At 36.1% G+C, this 15801-nt stretch overlaps 1 protein-coding gene and 1 long non-coding RNA gene across 7 annotated transcripts in view; one reads left to right on the forward strand and one right to left on the reverse strand.

Annotated features, from left to right (window-relative positions):
* Window positions 1–15801, reverse strand: part of LOC101741121 (uncharacterized) — a 150264-nt gene that overhangs the window by 104039 nt on the left and 30424 nt on the right. For all 6 annotated transcript variants that reach the window (XM_062668262.1, XM_021351206.3, XM_038021767.2 and 3 more), the window contains exon 2: window positions 7900–7925. The gene's annotated coding sequence lies outside the window, so the exon portion shown is untranslated. The remainder of the gene's footprint in view (window positions 1–7899; window positions 7926–15801) is intronic.
* Window positions 812–4798, forward strand: LOC119631218 (uncharacterized). Its single transcript, XR_005246601.2, has 4 exons — window positions 812–957; window positions 1109–1147; window positions 1311–1376; window positions 2588–4798. It is a non-coding gene; the product is annotated as an uncharacterized LOC119631218 (long non-coding RNA).

Genomic DNA, 15801 nt, shown 5'->3' on the forward strand with positions numbered 1-15801 from the left:
GAAAAATAATTATACTATCCGAACTGTTTATATGTGCTATGGAATAACTACTTCGACAATATTACAAATTAAATTTAGAAGCATTGAGAAAATATTTTGCTACATTTTTGGATTAAAAAGAAATGTTCAAAAACTATACCATATTTAATTTACAGTTGAAAGTAGGCCTGAAAATGAAGAAAATGCCGAATTAGTTGAACGCTTTAGAAAAATGCGTAAGTCAAGTTTATCCGCTGCCCTACTTCGAGTTTTAGTTGTAATAATAATAACTGGGAACACATCCTGCCCCAATTTAGAGTTCCCTGTGTTGTTGCACCAGAGACTCAAATAAGTTACTTATATACGTTTAAATATATACATATATAGATAATCCACACCCAGACAAAGAGCAAATAAACCTGTTTTTAACACGAAAGTTAGCCCGATGTGGTAATCGAACCCAGGACCCTTGGCACAATAGTCGGGGCCGCTAACCATTACACCACAGAGTTGTAAAAGAGAGTTCTTACAGTTGTTACAGTTGCTTTTGCTATAGATTTTGTAAGCTCTTCGTGCGTACGGCTACCTTGCTTCGAAAGGTCGCAGGGCTGGACTCGCATCACTGATATCGATCTGAAAGACTGTTATACTATATATAGGTATAACTCACAACGCAAAACGATAACATGGGCGGCGGCTGCGTCTACTTGCTTGTTAGTCTGCTTGAGTTAAGCTAAAGAAATAAAGGAATCTTTGGGGGAGGCCTATGTCTATGTCTATGGCTATGGCTATGTCTATGGCCTATGTCAGGCTAATGATGATGATGAAAGAAATAAAGATTCAAACTTTTTTGTTTTTAAAATTCGAAAAAGCTCTTATCCATCCTATGAAAAAATTCGAAAAAATTAATTTAAGATTACATAATTTGTTTCACGACAGTGGGAATATCCGCTGTTGACGAAGACGTGGAAAAAATATGTAAGTAGTCAATTCTAAATTTTAAATCTCAATTTATTACTGTTTACTGTTTACAATTTATTACTGTTTATTACTGTTTACTTTCATTTAAGGGAAATATCTATGAAAAATGTTTTTAAATACTATTCTAATGCTTATATAAAATTTTTAGTGGAAAACCGCGTGCTTCATCTACGTCCTTCAAATATGAGTGAGTCTAAAGTCCGTATTGAATTGATTTCGTGACAATAAAAAATTATAATTGTTTCAAAAATGTATTACGTAATGTATTCAATTGTCATTGAATCAATTTGATTACACAAGCCCAAACACATTACAATCCACATTATAATACATCATGTATGCATTTACAGATGGAATTGACAAAATCGAAACTTTGAATGAATATTTCCATAAAATTGTTATGGCTGAAAAAAGCGGTAAGTAAAATTTTACTTTGGAAATCAGAAAAAACATTAGATTTCAAAAATATTGACTTCAATCGTTATTTTAGTATTAGAATAAGCTGTTTCCGTACAAGTTCCAATTTTATATATAGAATTCTCAAACGCAGCGTATTTAATAAAAAGCGTCTTTAGATAGTAGCGACAAATCCCATATTAATGATTATCGTGTGATCTATTTTAAATCACTAGTCTTTTGCATTGTCAGCTTTAAACACAATCAAAATAATGAAAAACTGTTTAAATGTAACCAGGGTTGGATTTTTTTTCTGAAAAAAAAAAACAGCTTTTTTATATTTAAATAATATTATTTCATATTATTATCATAATCATAATTTAACGGAAAACCGAATTCTTAATTTCATCTTATTTAAATTTATTTGATACTAAGCACGATAACAGAGTACAGTTATAAAATTATTGTATTCTCATCTGTACTTGATACGTGTACAAATTTTCAAGTTAACCAAAAGTTTTGAAGTCGATGAGAATGACGTTCCAAGATTCTATCAGATACAAATATACATACATTTAAGCGGATGAAAACGTGTTAAAAACCGCAAACAGGTTATCTGGAGCTATAGAGAAAACTGTGTATAGATAATCTGTAGAATAGGGATTACAGCGCATAAAATAAAATTTCCACTGTTCCAAAATCTTCTGTTAAAATAATAATTAAAAATTAATTAACAATTTTATTGAGCCTTGCTCATTTTTTTACCGTCTGCACCATCTTCCTTTTCTCTATTATCCTGTCTGTCATTCTCTTCTCCCTTTCTTTCCGTTTTCCTTCACTCACGTCTTAACGCTCCGTTCCACACTCTTTTCATACGTTCCGTTCTTACCAATCAATCAAAATGATCAAAGTCGTTTCACTATTCAAAGTCATTAAAACATATAGGCAGAAAACTTCCTTCTCCTTCTGTTCTTTTACGTTCTGTTGGATTGTTATCTATTATATATATCATTAAAACTTTAAGTATTTTTTTATAAAATTAAACTTATATCTATAAATTCGTATGTGAAGCAATGTACATATTATTATGATTACTTAAATTATTTTGTTAACGAGTTATGTGAGCTCAATTTCAGGTCACGTTTAGTTTTGCAAAAATTAATTTTAGTAAATTAAAAAGACTTAGAACACTGCCTATTTAAATTTAATAATTTTATTATTTTATTTTTAGGAAGTACGACCCCATCCAGGTTCTTAGCCAAAAAAAATTGAACAGAAGAAATTAATCGGCCAAGGAAACAAAGACGCCACGACACGATACTACGATTATTTCTAAGAAAATATTACTAAATTCTGATTTTTATTCACAATAACAAATTAAAATACGTTTTGGTGTTTATACGCCGCCCGATTCCTAGTGTATTTTAAATGGTATTTTTAATGGACACAGTGATTGCTGTTTTCCAAATGCGTTATGATTTTTTTTTCCAGTCACCTATTTAACAATTCTATGTAGTACAATTCGATGTACGCTCTAAAGGTGAGAGGTGCTATGTGTTACGTGCATCGTATGCTATTGTGAAATATTGAAGCCGACTAAGAAGACTTCGCTCTCCTATATTGTCTATAACCGTCCCGGAAAGGAATGACAGCGACTTCCTACTTCAAACGATTTAAATAGATACGCATTCTTTTAACTGTGACCTTTTAAAATGGTGGTAAATCAATTCAGTTTCGACAGGTTATTTTAAACTAGCGCATCGGATTAATATAATTATTATTTATAAAATCAATTCTTAAAATTTCTTCTCTTAAATTTCTTTCAATTTTATGTTGATATAGGGCGCTTTTTAATTTAGTTTTATTCAAAATGTATCTAAGTAGTGTGTACAGATATAATATATAAAGACAAAACAATTCCTTATTCGTCAATAGATTTTCTTTTTCTTTCTTTGATTAGTGACTGTTGATGGGCTTTTCTGCTTTCACTTTTTTATGTAGTACCTATGTATTTATTTAGTACCTACACATGTTTTTTTTTCTTCTTAAAATGACAACAACAAAGTAGGGAATAATAAATTAATACATAAAATGTATCCAAATCCTAAGGCGTCAGTGATTATTATATGATTGAATTATTGGGCGAACACTAGTATATATTTTTATACGTCTTTTAATAATGTTTAAATTATATCAGCTCAATCCATCTTTTCTTTAAAAGTGGATCCTCAAATATGCAAAAATGTTGATGATATAGAAACATGTAAGTACAATGATTTAGACATTCGTATGAGTTGCGAGAAAACTCAATCACGATCTATTACGTTCGAAACCGGCGTAAGAAACGAGTTCATCATTACGAACGCGGAAGCGATGAGAACCTCTTCTGAATTTCAAATGAATAGACATAATCCATATTTCAGTGGAGAAGGCAGCCGGAGACCGCAGTGAATCGGGGATTATGAGTTTTGCCGAAACTCAGCAGCCTCATGAAAAACTACGTTGAACAGATTGCGTTCATATTTACAATTGCACCTAAAAATGTGTGATTTTAGTGATAAAAAGTGATAATAATAACTAATAATGTACGATTCCAACGTTTTTTTTTTTCTTAGTTATGGTTTAATTTTTAAAAAATCATAATTGACAATTCGAAAGAGTTTTTAAATTTTAAAAACAAACTTTGAATTTTGCGTTAATGATCTCAAATATATAAAGTGTATAATCTATGGTTAATGATGATTGCATCCATGACGTAAGTCCGCTAAGCTAATAGAACGTTTTATACGCTTCTGTATACAACAACATTACTGTGTACATGAATTTATTTAAATGTTATTCCCCATTCGAGTTCGTGAATGACATCATGTTTCACTTCGCTTTTTTGTGTTCATGATGATTTTATTGTTTAAGTTTAAGTTTTTTATTAGTCGATCTTGCCAAATTTAATAATACTTCATGAAAATATTTAATTGCAAAATCATGTAATGTTATTTTTTTAACAAATAAAAAAATATATATTATCATATTATTCGTTAACGTAATTAGGCGACCGATGTTAACATAACAAGATCCTGATTATTTCTCTAAAAGCAACAGCAAAAACGAGCCGACACGAAGTAATTCTATTTATTTTAATAGATCTGCGGTGTGGCAGGTGAGCACACTCAATTATATTTCGATCAGGACATCGCCGCCGGCGCGTGCTGCAGCCCTAAATGGATTATTGGTCGTGGACGGCGACGTAAGGGGAGGGCGACAACCAGAGCTGGAGGCAGAGATGGATCTAAAACCCCTCAAAGAGTTTTCGTTTACGTAATGTTAAGCATGACTTTTTTATTTATTTAAGTTGTAATTTGTGATAGAAATACAGAACTACACATATTATATTGTATTATAGTGTACTTTATTGTATATTTTTTAAATTATAATGTAAGATTCAGTTTGAATTCAAATTCTGACACATAATCAAGTGTTAAGAGTACTAGTGTGGGATTAGAATGCCTATTGTTAATTTAATATCTTAACCCTAAATATTTATTTTAGGTGTTTTACTATCGTGATCGAGCAGATGGACTTATAGCTAGCTTGGGGCTACTGGCACCTATAGGCACCACTACCATTACCATTAACTTTATATTGATGCTTAAAGTACATTGGAATAACGGTAATCCCTCATTTTAAATAAGTTTCCTTGAAGGAATAGGCACGTACGGTGGTATGAACCCTTGTGAATACAAAAGTGCCTTAGACTCTGTCGCAATTTTCTGACGCTTAGCTATTCTTAGGTAAGATCCACTGGTATAAGAATACTAGTGTACATTTCTAGCCTTAAATGATTTCGACGGCTAACCTCAAATTATAAATCCAACTTAAAAATTAATTTCAAGTCAGTATAAATTGCACATTTATAAATTAATTGAAGAAACATAAAATAAAAAGAACACACCCGTCATAACCCTGAATGAAAATTCCAATAGAAACCACCAGAAAGCAAAACCGAGCTCCAGTTCGGTGTTGTGGCTATTAAAAAATAAGTGCAATGGACCTAGACAGCGGAGCAATCAACAACGGGCATAGCTCCCATAAAGAATCGCAACCAGAAAAGCCTTGTTGCGAATGTCGTTTGTTTTACCTACCTACAGCTAAAAAAAACACAAAAAAAAAACAGCGAGTCAGTTTCACAGAGGCGGAAACTGATAGAAGGTGGGCAAACATTGAAATGCAACGCCACGTTCCATTTCACGTTTAATGAAAATAAAACATTGAAAAATGTAATGACGACGAGCTTTGTTTGAAACGTCGGAAAAATGTTCATTTGCAATACTAAAGGAATTAATATGCGATAGTGGCCGCATGTCATATGCTAAATAGATTTTTCTTACCGCAAAATATCGACGCTTGAAGGCAAACTTGACTAAGCGACAATAACTGCTTTGTACATAAATGATAGGCATTAACCATATTCGATGCGCAAAAAAATATATATTTCTGGGTCTCTTCAAATCATTTCAATCCTAGAGCTACTAGCTAGATTCTACTACGGTTAGATTCGTTAAAATAAATTTTGTTTTCAGGTATTTCAACTTTAAATTAGTTTACTGTAAAGTTCACGCATTGTCGCTTAGTCATGTTTGCCTTTCAAGCGTCGATATATATACAAAGGTAACTCTGTACTTTTATCTCATATATTTATTTATGTTTGTAAAATATAATTTTCATAATAACATAACACAATACTTCATTATAAAATGAATAACATTTTTCAACAAATATTTCTACAGTCTAAGGTGTTAATTGAGGATTTTAAAAGTTTTATGTATTTGTTTGCACTTAAAAGGTTTGATCTCTGTTAATCCGAGTTTCAGTTCCAATTTCAAATAGATGCGAACGAAGCCACAAAAATGTTTTTTTTTAAAATCCACTAAAAGCATTATTCTGTTTGTAAGATTAACTATATATGTAATTGACAAAATACAGATAAAGTATTTAAATTGAAAAAGTGGTAGAAAATATATATTATATGGGTGAGAGACAGGTTTTGTTGTGATGTTTTTTAAACACCTTTGATGTCTTCTGGTGCCGATTTATCGTGAGCTAAACAACTCAATTATCAAGTAACTCAATTATTCGTCACTTAAGACATAATGCATTGTGGTTGATGTTCATCTAGACGTAAAAAATATTTATTAAACTGTACTGTGTATTAAAATATCAATCACTAACGTTACTTTTTAGATTAGTTGCTGATTTCGGGTTGCCTATTGTGGCTTCGAAATTGAATTGCAGGGTATGTAATGGTAGTTGAAGTAACTTTGGAGTCCAAAAACCGAAAGCTCTCTTTTTGGAGGCGGACTCAGATTTATTTATCTTGACCAATAAACACAATGCTACATAGTTCTGATTGAAATTCCATAACGGTGGTTCCAGAAATGGTTGGCAATGAGTTAGTTACCTATAAAATATTGAATTCCGAATTGTCAAATCGTCGTTAGGATATGACAACAAAGTAAAAATCAACTCAGGCTTCAGGCAGAACATATGGGACTTTTGAATTCTAATACAACATGCAGCTACAAACAAAAAAATATTTCGGGAAACGGCACGTGCTATCTATTTTATATGCTCTACGTAAAGGATTTATACGGAACCCTATCACGGATAGCGGTAGACAGCCAATATTGAAGCGGCCGCGAATGAGTTTGATTGTATTGCGTTCATGTACTGGCTTCAGAGTGACGCCGGGAACATTATTGCAAACAACTGCGTATTGACATTAATATTTGTATGTGTGACTTCCAAATATTGACATATTAATGATCACCACATCAGAGTTAATTAACCTAACAATAATTTGAAGCATTCCTTGCCGAAAAGGACACGGAATTACCAAAGGCCATTTTAGTTAAAAGTGCTACAGAATTATACTTAAAGTGTGGCTTCACAGGCCTACGAGAGCACTAAACTCGTATGAAGAGGCGCGATCTTAAGAAAGTTACGCCACTCGTAAAATATTCAAATCTCGAGGGTGATTTTCCTTGCTCTACCATAAAATGCAAAGCAAGGAAAGTTCCTTCCTTCCCATATCAGAGAAGCTTCACAGGCCCCGATGCGAAGCCCTGACAAACACACCCGGACAACAAAACAAAGTTTCATTCAAAAGGGGGATTAAACTACAACTCCCAAATGTCATAGTTTGATAATATCTTCTTTAGCAAATTTGTTTTTCCTGGTTCTAGGAAGATAAATAAAAATGCCAAGTTATTATTAGGATTACATATAAATTCCACATAACTAAACGAATTCAAATCATCCAATTTATTTGTATCCTGCTGTGACCCAAACTGTTAGGTCTCTGATTATGAGCAAAATTTTCACGTATATAAAGTATGAATAAAAGTTATTATTCGAATTTTGATAGAAGCTAGGAGTACAATGTATGAATAACCTTTATTATTTATTTGAATCATATAATATTTCTGTATGATTGATCGAATTCCTGTTTGCAATAACTGTATTAATATAAATATCACCATTCCTTACCTGTATTGTGAACACCGTTCAGCTTCCTGAAACAATAGAAGAAGGGTTATGGATTTATTTAATATGCTTTTTTTTATTTATTTTTTCTTAGATGGGTGGACGAGCTCACAGCCCACCTGGTTTTAAGTGGTTACTGGAGCCCATGGACATCTACAACGTAAATGCGCCACCCACCTAGAGATATAAGTTCTAAGATCTCAGTATAGTTACAACGGCTGCCCCATCTTTCAGACCAAAACGCATTACTGCTTCACGGCAGAAATAGACAGGGCGGTGGTACCTACCCGCGCGGACTCACAAGAGGTCCTACCACCAGTAAAGTAATGCTCATTTAATAGAACAAATATATGGAGTGAAATTCATACAAAGATATTTACATGCTTTTATGTTTATCAGAAACGTATCAGCATCTAAAATAGTAATAGTAATAATTCAGTAAGTTTAAAACTTTTCAATCCTTATGGTGAAGTGAATTTTCATACAGCAATAAAAAGAATCACATTACAATTTATCGCGTCACCGCCAATAAACGCGAGCATGTGAGATGGAGATGTTCTTACTACCGGCGAATCATAGCCATCTTAAAAAGAATATCGACAATTTATTTCGATATCGTTTCTCGAGAATATTTGGTTTTAATGATATTTGAGATGAGATTGAAGTCGTCGTGGCCTAAAGGATAAGACGTCCGATGCATTCGTGTTGAGCGATGCACCGGTGTTCGAATCCCGCATGCGGGTATCAATTTTTCTAATGAAATACGTACTTAACAAATGTTCACGATTGACCTCCACGGTGAAGGAATAACTTCGTGTAATAAAAATCAAACCCGCAAAATTATAACTTGCGTAAATACTGGAGGTAGAACCTCTTGTGAGTCCGTAAGCAGTAATTCGTTTCGGTTTGAAGGGTGGGGCAGCCGTTGTAACTATACTTGAGACCTTAGAACTTATATCTCAAGATGGTGGCCCATTTACGTTGCAGATGTCTATGGGCTCCAGTAACCACTCAACACCAGGTGGACCGTGAGCTCGTCCACTCATCTAAACAATAAAAAAAATAAAAATTTGCTGTTGCGTATAAAATGTAACATAGAGAAAATCCATTTTTAAAGGGTCTATCTATCTAACAGTCATTTTATAATATATTGTTCTTAAAACTTGGCCGGGGACTCAATTACCAAGTGCTTAGTAGAGCAGGCATGCTTCGAGAGTTCCGGTGGGACCCCAGCACGCACTCACGTCCACAATAGGCTCTCTGCCCGCCTTCACTTTTAACCTATTCAAGTGGTCTGAATACTAAAATTATGAGCAATTCTTCAACTTCTCAAATCCATTGTTTCGTTCGTGCTCTAGAGCTTGTGATCGTTTGTTTTTGACTATCCAATATTTTACGAACTAAACATTTTCTAACTACAAAACAAAATAGCTTACGTGTTGAATATTTGTTTTATTCATGCCACTTAACGGACCTAAGAATATTTTCATAGAAACAGGATAAAAGTAAGTTTTATTGTAGCAGAAGAAACAATGATAACTTAGTTGATTTGTGTTGATCAAGTTACCGTGGCTTCGTATTTATGGAGCTGTCATATAAATAAAACTCCCAGACCATTAACTTTTATTGCGATCACTGACAAATATTATAAGGGAGCCCGTGTAGGCCACGCGGTATGCCATCAATATCTGTCATCGGTCACCGAGTAGCCAAATAAAAATGTATGAACGGCGTTATGTCGATCGGCCAATGACGCGGCCTTTCATACATCCCGCTCATATTACATGAGATGACCCAATTCGTAGCGAAAATAAAATACATGCGAACCCTTCGGGAGATGAGCGGCATTAACTAATATAATCATTTTTATGCTCATGAGAGTTCGCAAGATTTCTATTCGTTAACTGTGCCAGCCCCTACGTTTCCTCCTGTAAATTGTATTTCGGTACGAACCAGAACGGTCGGCTAGGAACTGTGTCAAGGATGATAAGCGGAAAATTTCCTTTGAATACGCGGAATACGGAGCATTAAACAACCGGTACTCGTCGGCCTGTAAGTACTGACGCTTGCCGGCCCTGGCTATATCCCGGGAAATGATCGTTTTAAATCCCTAACACGAGAATTTCATGAACAAAACAACAGCTAAGCATGCAATGACCCACAACGATTACGTAATAAAGTTAGATCTAATTTTTTGTTTTGCTTCGAAACTGCGTATTTCCTAGTCTAACAGAATACCGTTTTTTGGACTTATATTATTAAGGACATAATATCTCAGTTTTTTTTTATTGTTGCCAATTTGCGAACGATTTCAATTGTGATTAAGTGGTTCCTGATTCTCGTCAACAGCACAACGTGAATATCATCACTGGCTTTGAGAGACGAGATTGAATTTAATAACGGCTATTCTATAAGCCGGTACACATGACTGCGTCGCGACAGTCATAAGTGGCACGGTGGTACTTATCCTTGCGAACGCATAGTACGTCATACTACCAGTAATTTTTTTTTATTGTGTTTTTCACTCAACAATGGCGCAATAGATCAACATGATTATTTGTGCATAGTTTATGTTACGTAGTGAGGTAAACTATTTGATGTTGTTAATGTAATCACCTCCGAAAATATGCTGAAATATAACAATGAGTTGTTGAAACAACAACACGCGCGTTTAAAACGTGGACCTTGTTTTAAATCAATGGCCGTTACCTACAAGCACACCGATGGCTTTCAATATTATAACGATGGCGTCACCAGTACCCATGGACATCGCAAGCGTGAACGCTGTCACGCATCCTGAAATGCTCTAAATCACAATGGTATTGCGCAATGGTTTCCCTATCCTACAATACAGAACACATTACTACATCTTGGAATATGCTTATGGCTATATATTTTTTATACCTATGCTGATAGCCTTGAGAGGCTATATCCGCTTCTTCTTGAGGTGTAGGTGAGCTCACGGGGCTCAAACCAGGTGTATTGCTAGCACTGGCCCTAGCAAGAGCAGTGCTTCGCAGAATCAACGATCCACTGAGAAGTTGCGGCGAGAAACTCAGTGGGCTGTGTCTATGGGTTAATTCACTCGTCGAGCCCTTCGTCGCAAGCGACGGGTTCGACGAGAACGGCGACCGATGCTTGTGGTACCTAAAAGCACCGTTAATGGATCGGCAGGATCCGTAATGACGTGTTTAGGGCGACGTCGACTGTTTACCATTCGGTCTACAGGATCGGGTATGATGGTTATATGGTTACCGGTATTATGCAATACCTCGAAAAACCAATAATCACAACATCATTACAGCTAATTGAAAGGACTCTTCCAATCTAGTTTTTATTTATGAAATATAACTCAATAAATTATACACAATTACGTTTTATTATTCGATGGAATGTTGCCAGTAACGATCACCCGTCTCCCATAGAGTATAGACGCGTGCAACTACATCACAGAACAATGAGAATCGGTATTGTAATTTGTTACTCCGCTATGATCGTCCCGCTGTATATTGTTTTGTTTGTTGTAATGTTTGGGGCTGTGTGCCGCGCCGTGATTCTTTGCCTTTTGTTTTCTATCTAAAAAAACTGAATTGAACATAGGTTAGTTTAGAATTTTTTTAAAATACAAAAAAAGATGAGAAAACAAAATCTGATCTAATCGCTTCACTATCGAGTATATTTTATTTAGATTTATTTGTACATAGTAATATATACTTCTTTTTTTTTTAGGACTGAAAGATTACTGTTGGCCCGGAGGCCTTTCCAGTTTCACCAGGACAGGTGAGCGAGCAAAGGCTCAAGTCAGTAGGAGGTGGGGTTTGCTAATAGCTGCCGGAGCGCCTCCGAAGGAGACTTAACAGTTCAAGAGCAGCTGCTTCGCGAATAAATCTACTACCGGATCGGAATCGCGACCCACTAAGAAGATCCGGCGAGAAACTCAGCGAGCTGATTCGTGGGTGAGGTTGCATGTCGAACTCTTTGTCGAGTTCGACGAGTACGGTTACAGGTGTCCCTAAGCCTACTCCTAGTGTTAGAGTTGAAGGCGTCCAATGCAAAGGTTATTGGATCTGATAGATCCGTAAGGACGAGTAATATACTCTTGAAGTCTAATGCGCTTGTCGTACCAGATACGCTCTACCCTTAAAACTTTAGTTCACGGTGCCATCCGAGGATAGTCTGAGCTGGCGCAACATGGTCAGAGAAAAAGTTATTCAGAGGCCAAGAGCTCAGCATTGAGGATTTTCGACGTAAAAAGGAGGAGTATTTGTATATACTAAATCCGCGTAATGATCGAAATTCCAAATCCATAGACCACTGAGTTTCTCGCCGGATCGCGAGTGAGTCGCGATTCAGATCTGATGGTAGATTCTGTGAAGCATTGCTCTTGCTTCCAGCTAGAATAGCCCTTAGGCTACCAGCGAATAGGTAGGGGGGAAAATAGAGATCAAAATTCGCTCTTAATCGTGAGACACTTAAGTTTTAGATTTATTTAATGTTTATTTTTTCTTTTAAAACGTAATTAAATTATCCAAAAAAAAAACAACAACTACAAAACTATATTTCGTTTTAGTTGTTTTTCGGTTGGCAAGCAAGACAAAATCGTGCTTATCTAGTTGTTTTCTCTTCGTCTATTTACTTGTTTATTTAGATAACAATTCCTTACGTTTTCCAAACGAATTTAGCAGTCAGTTACGATTTATTTTATATAGGTAGTGTTCCGAGAAAGATAGCACGAATGCTCAAATAAACAATCAAGTAAAACGTAGGAAATAAATCGTAGAAGAGTTTCTTGTATTTTAATTATTCAATATTATTTTATGTTAATAACTAGCGACCCGCCCTCGCTTCGCTTCAGAAACATTAAAACACACATGAAACAAAAAAAAAAATTAATTTTTTTTTTTAAAAAGTAGCCTGTGTTCATCAGGGACAATGTCGGCTTCTAATGGAAAAAGAATTTTTCAAATCGGTCCAGTAGTTTCGGAGCCTATTTGAAACAAACAAACAAACAAATCTTTCCTCTTTATAATATTAGTATAGATATAGATATAGAAGTATAGATAAATGTTTAATAGTATTATGTGAATGCTTCATTTTAATTTAAAATAAATTAATTTGTGTTATTGTTAGTGTTCCTGCGTTACTGCCTGTATCATTTACTAAATACTGAACATATGGCCCACATTATTATGATGGTGTACATTACTTGTACACACAACTAACTGCATTGCAGCCGAAAATAACAACACGTTCATGATACAAAAATAAAGTCATTATCCACCATACCTCATTCATGTACATACATACGTCAGACCTGCATTATTATCAGTGAAGATAAGTTTTTGGTTTTAGTAATCACATAACACGCTTCTAAATTATAACAATATGAAATAAAAGACAAAAAAAACGACAATAAATTAGATAGTTCGTGTATTAATGTAACTAAATATACAATAATATTCATGGGGCTTACTTTCTTCCACACCAAAGGAACTAAAATTATCTTACACATATTTTATCGACGAGAGCGAACTATCTAGAAAAAGATGAAAACTGTCAATCAGAAATTGTATACTACATACCTAGATACAATCTGCATGCGTTAATCCTATCATTTCCATTTATTTGTTTAATCGTATTTAATATAAGCAGGCAGTTAGGCACTCATCATTACGAAACTATTTTAAACAATGCTCATTTTAAGCGGATTGTAACAATAAACTCCATATGTAAATGTAATAATAGATAAATTATTAGGATTCCTCTGGGTTTCCGTAAATCGAACGCGTATTTACACAATGCAAAGAACACGTGTTGGGGTAAGGGTCGGTCAATGACCTCAAATATGAAGGTTCCGTTAACTCCGTCTTGTGCGGAAATAAACAACACGCAACTCTATCAAATCTGAAGTAAAACAAATCGGAGTCGTAAAATATTCGTATTGAAAAAATAACTTTAACTGTGTTCGTAGCTATAAACTTAACGAAATAAAAACATCGTTACAGATATGATCTCGATGTTAGAGACATTTATGATTTTAAATCATTTCTAGTATTTCATAAATTATGAGATCATTTTCGGGTCAACGTTTCTTAATTAATTGATATAAGAATTACCCAATACAACCGGAACACGGTATTAATTTATAAGCCTGTTTTGATAAGTTCATAACTCAGGAAGCCGCTATCTAAAAAGACTGAAGATAGACATCGAACGTGTCCTGAGAAGCTAGATCGCAGACACTTCACATCAAATTATGACCTTTTGATTGTCTTACATTGCGTGGTGTGCTAAAATATTTTTCACGCACTTTTTTACCTCACCGTGTCAGACACCACCTACCCTACTTAGTTTCTTCTAGCTATTTTAGTTTCCTAGAACGTTTCACTTACATTATGTTATGTACTAAATAAGTAAAATTAACTAGACCTATTTATTACAATATCGAATTTTGGAGCTCTGTCCTGACCTTCAAACAGGACGGTATGATTGCTTCGTGCTTGTGGTATGCAGGGTAGAGTTAAAAAGAATTAAAATACAAATAATAATAGCTCAAGTAGGTAGACCAAGATACATTTTTTTTTTTTTTTTTTTTATTGCCTTTGTAGGCAGACGGGCATACGGCCCACCTGATGGTGAGTGGTTACCGTCGCCCATGGACTTCAGCAATGCCAGGGGCAGAGCCAAGCCGCTGCCTACCGCTTAATACTCTCCATAAGCCTCGTTTGAAGAAGGACATGTCATAGCGCTCAGGAAACACCGTGGAGGGGAGCTCATTCCATAGCCGGATGGTACGTGGCAAAAAAGATCTCTGGAAACGCACTGTGGATGACCGCAGTGGCTCCAGGTAGTATGGATGAACTCTACTCCGGTGGCGGGCGGTGCGATGGTAAAAACGAGATGCTGGTATCATCTCGAACAATTCCTCAGAGCACTCCCCATGGAACATACGGTACAAAATACAGAGGGAACCGAAGTCCCTCCGCAGACCCAGAGGCTCCAAACGATCCGAGAGAATGGGATTATCGACAATCCGAACGGCCCTCCTCTGTATGGAGTCAAATGGAAGAAGCTGGTATTTGGGAGCCCCGGCCCAGAGATGGGAGCAGTACTCCATGCGAGGCCGGACTTGTGCTTTATAAAGCAAAAGTCTTTGTCCAGGCGTGAAGTACCGCTTCGCTCTGTTGAGGACTCCCAGCATTTTGGACGCCAACTTGGCTTTGCCTTCCAAATGACTCCGAAACTGGACATCGCTCGAAATGTCGACCCCAAGTATCCCGATACTCTCGGAAGGTTGCAGGGATACTCCTTGGAATTGCGGCGCCATGACAAAGGGGTCCTTCTTCGCAGTGAACGCGCAAACTTGTGTCTTTATCGGGTTGAATTGAACCAAGTTCAATTCACCCCATTCGGAGACTCGCCCCAGAGAGTTCTCCACTTCAGACACAAGTTTTGATCGTCTCTCTTGCACCACGCTCCGAGAGAGACTCTGATGGCCGATATATCGCGCATCCCCCGTGCTATCATCTGCATAGCAATGCATGCCATCAATAGACAGCATGTCATTGATATACAGGATGAAAAGCGTGGGAGAGAGCACCGAACCTTGTGGAACGCCAGCGTTAATGGTCATGGTATCAGAGCAGTCACCGTCTACAACGACCGTGATGCTCCGCCCATCCAAAAAGCTAGCGATCCACTTGCAGAGACCCTCGGGGATTCCGTAAGATGGTAACTTCGATAGAAGTGCCCTATGCCAGACCCTGTCGAAGGCCTTCGCGATATCAAGGCTCACAGCAAGAGCCTCGCCCTTGCTCTCCAAGGCTTCAGCCCACCTGTGAGTAAGGTATACAAGAAGATCGCCAGCTGAGCGACCGTGACGGAAACCGTACTGTCGGTCACTGA

The sequence above is a fragment of the Bombyx mori genome, chromosome 4 (assembly GCF_030269925.1).
Source record: "Bombyx mori chromosome 4, ASM3026992v2".
Lineage (NCBI taxonomy): Eukaryota > Metazoa > Arthropoda > Insecta > Lepidoptera > Bombycidae > Bombyx > Bombyx mori.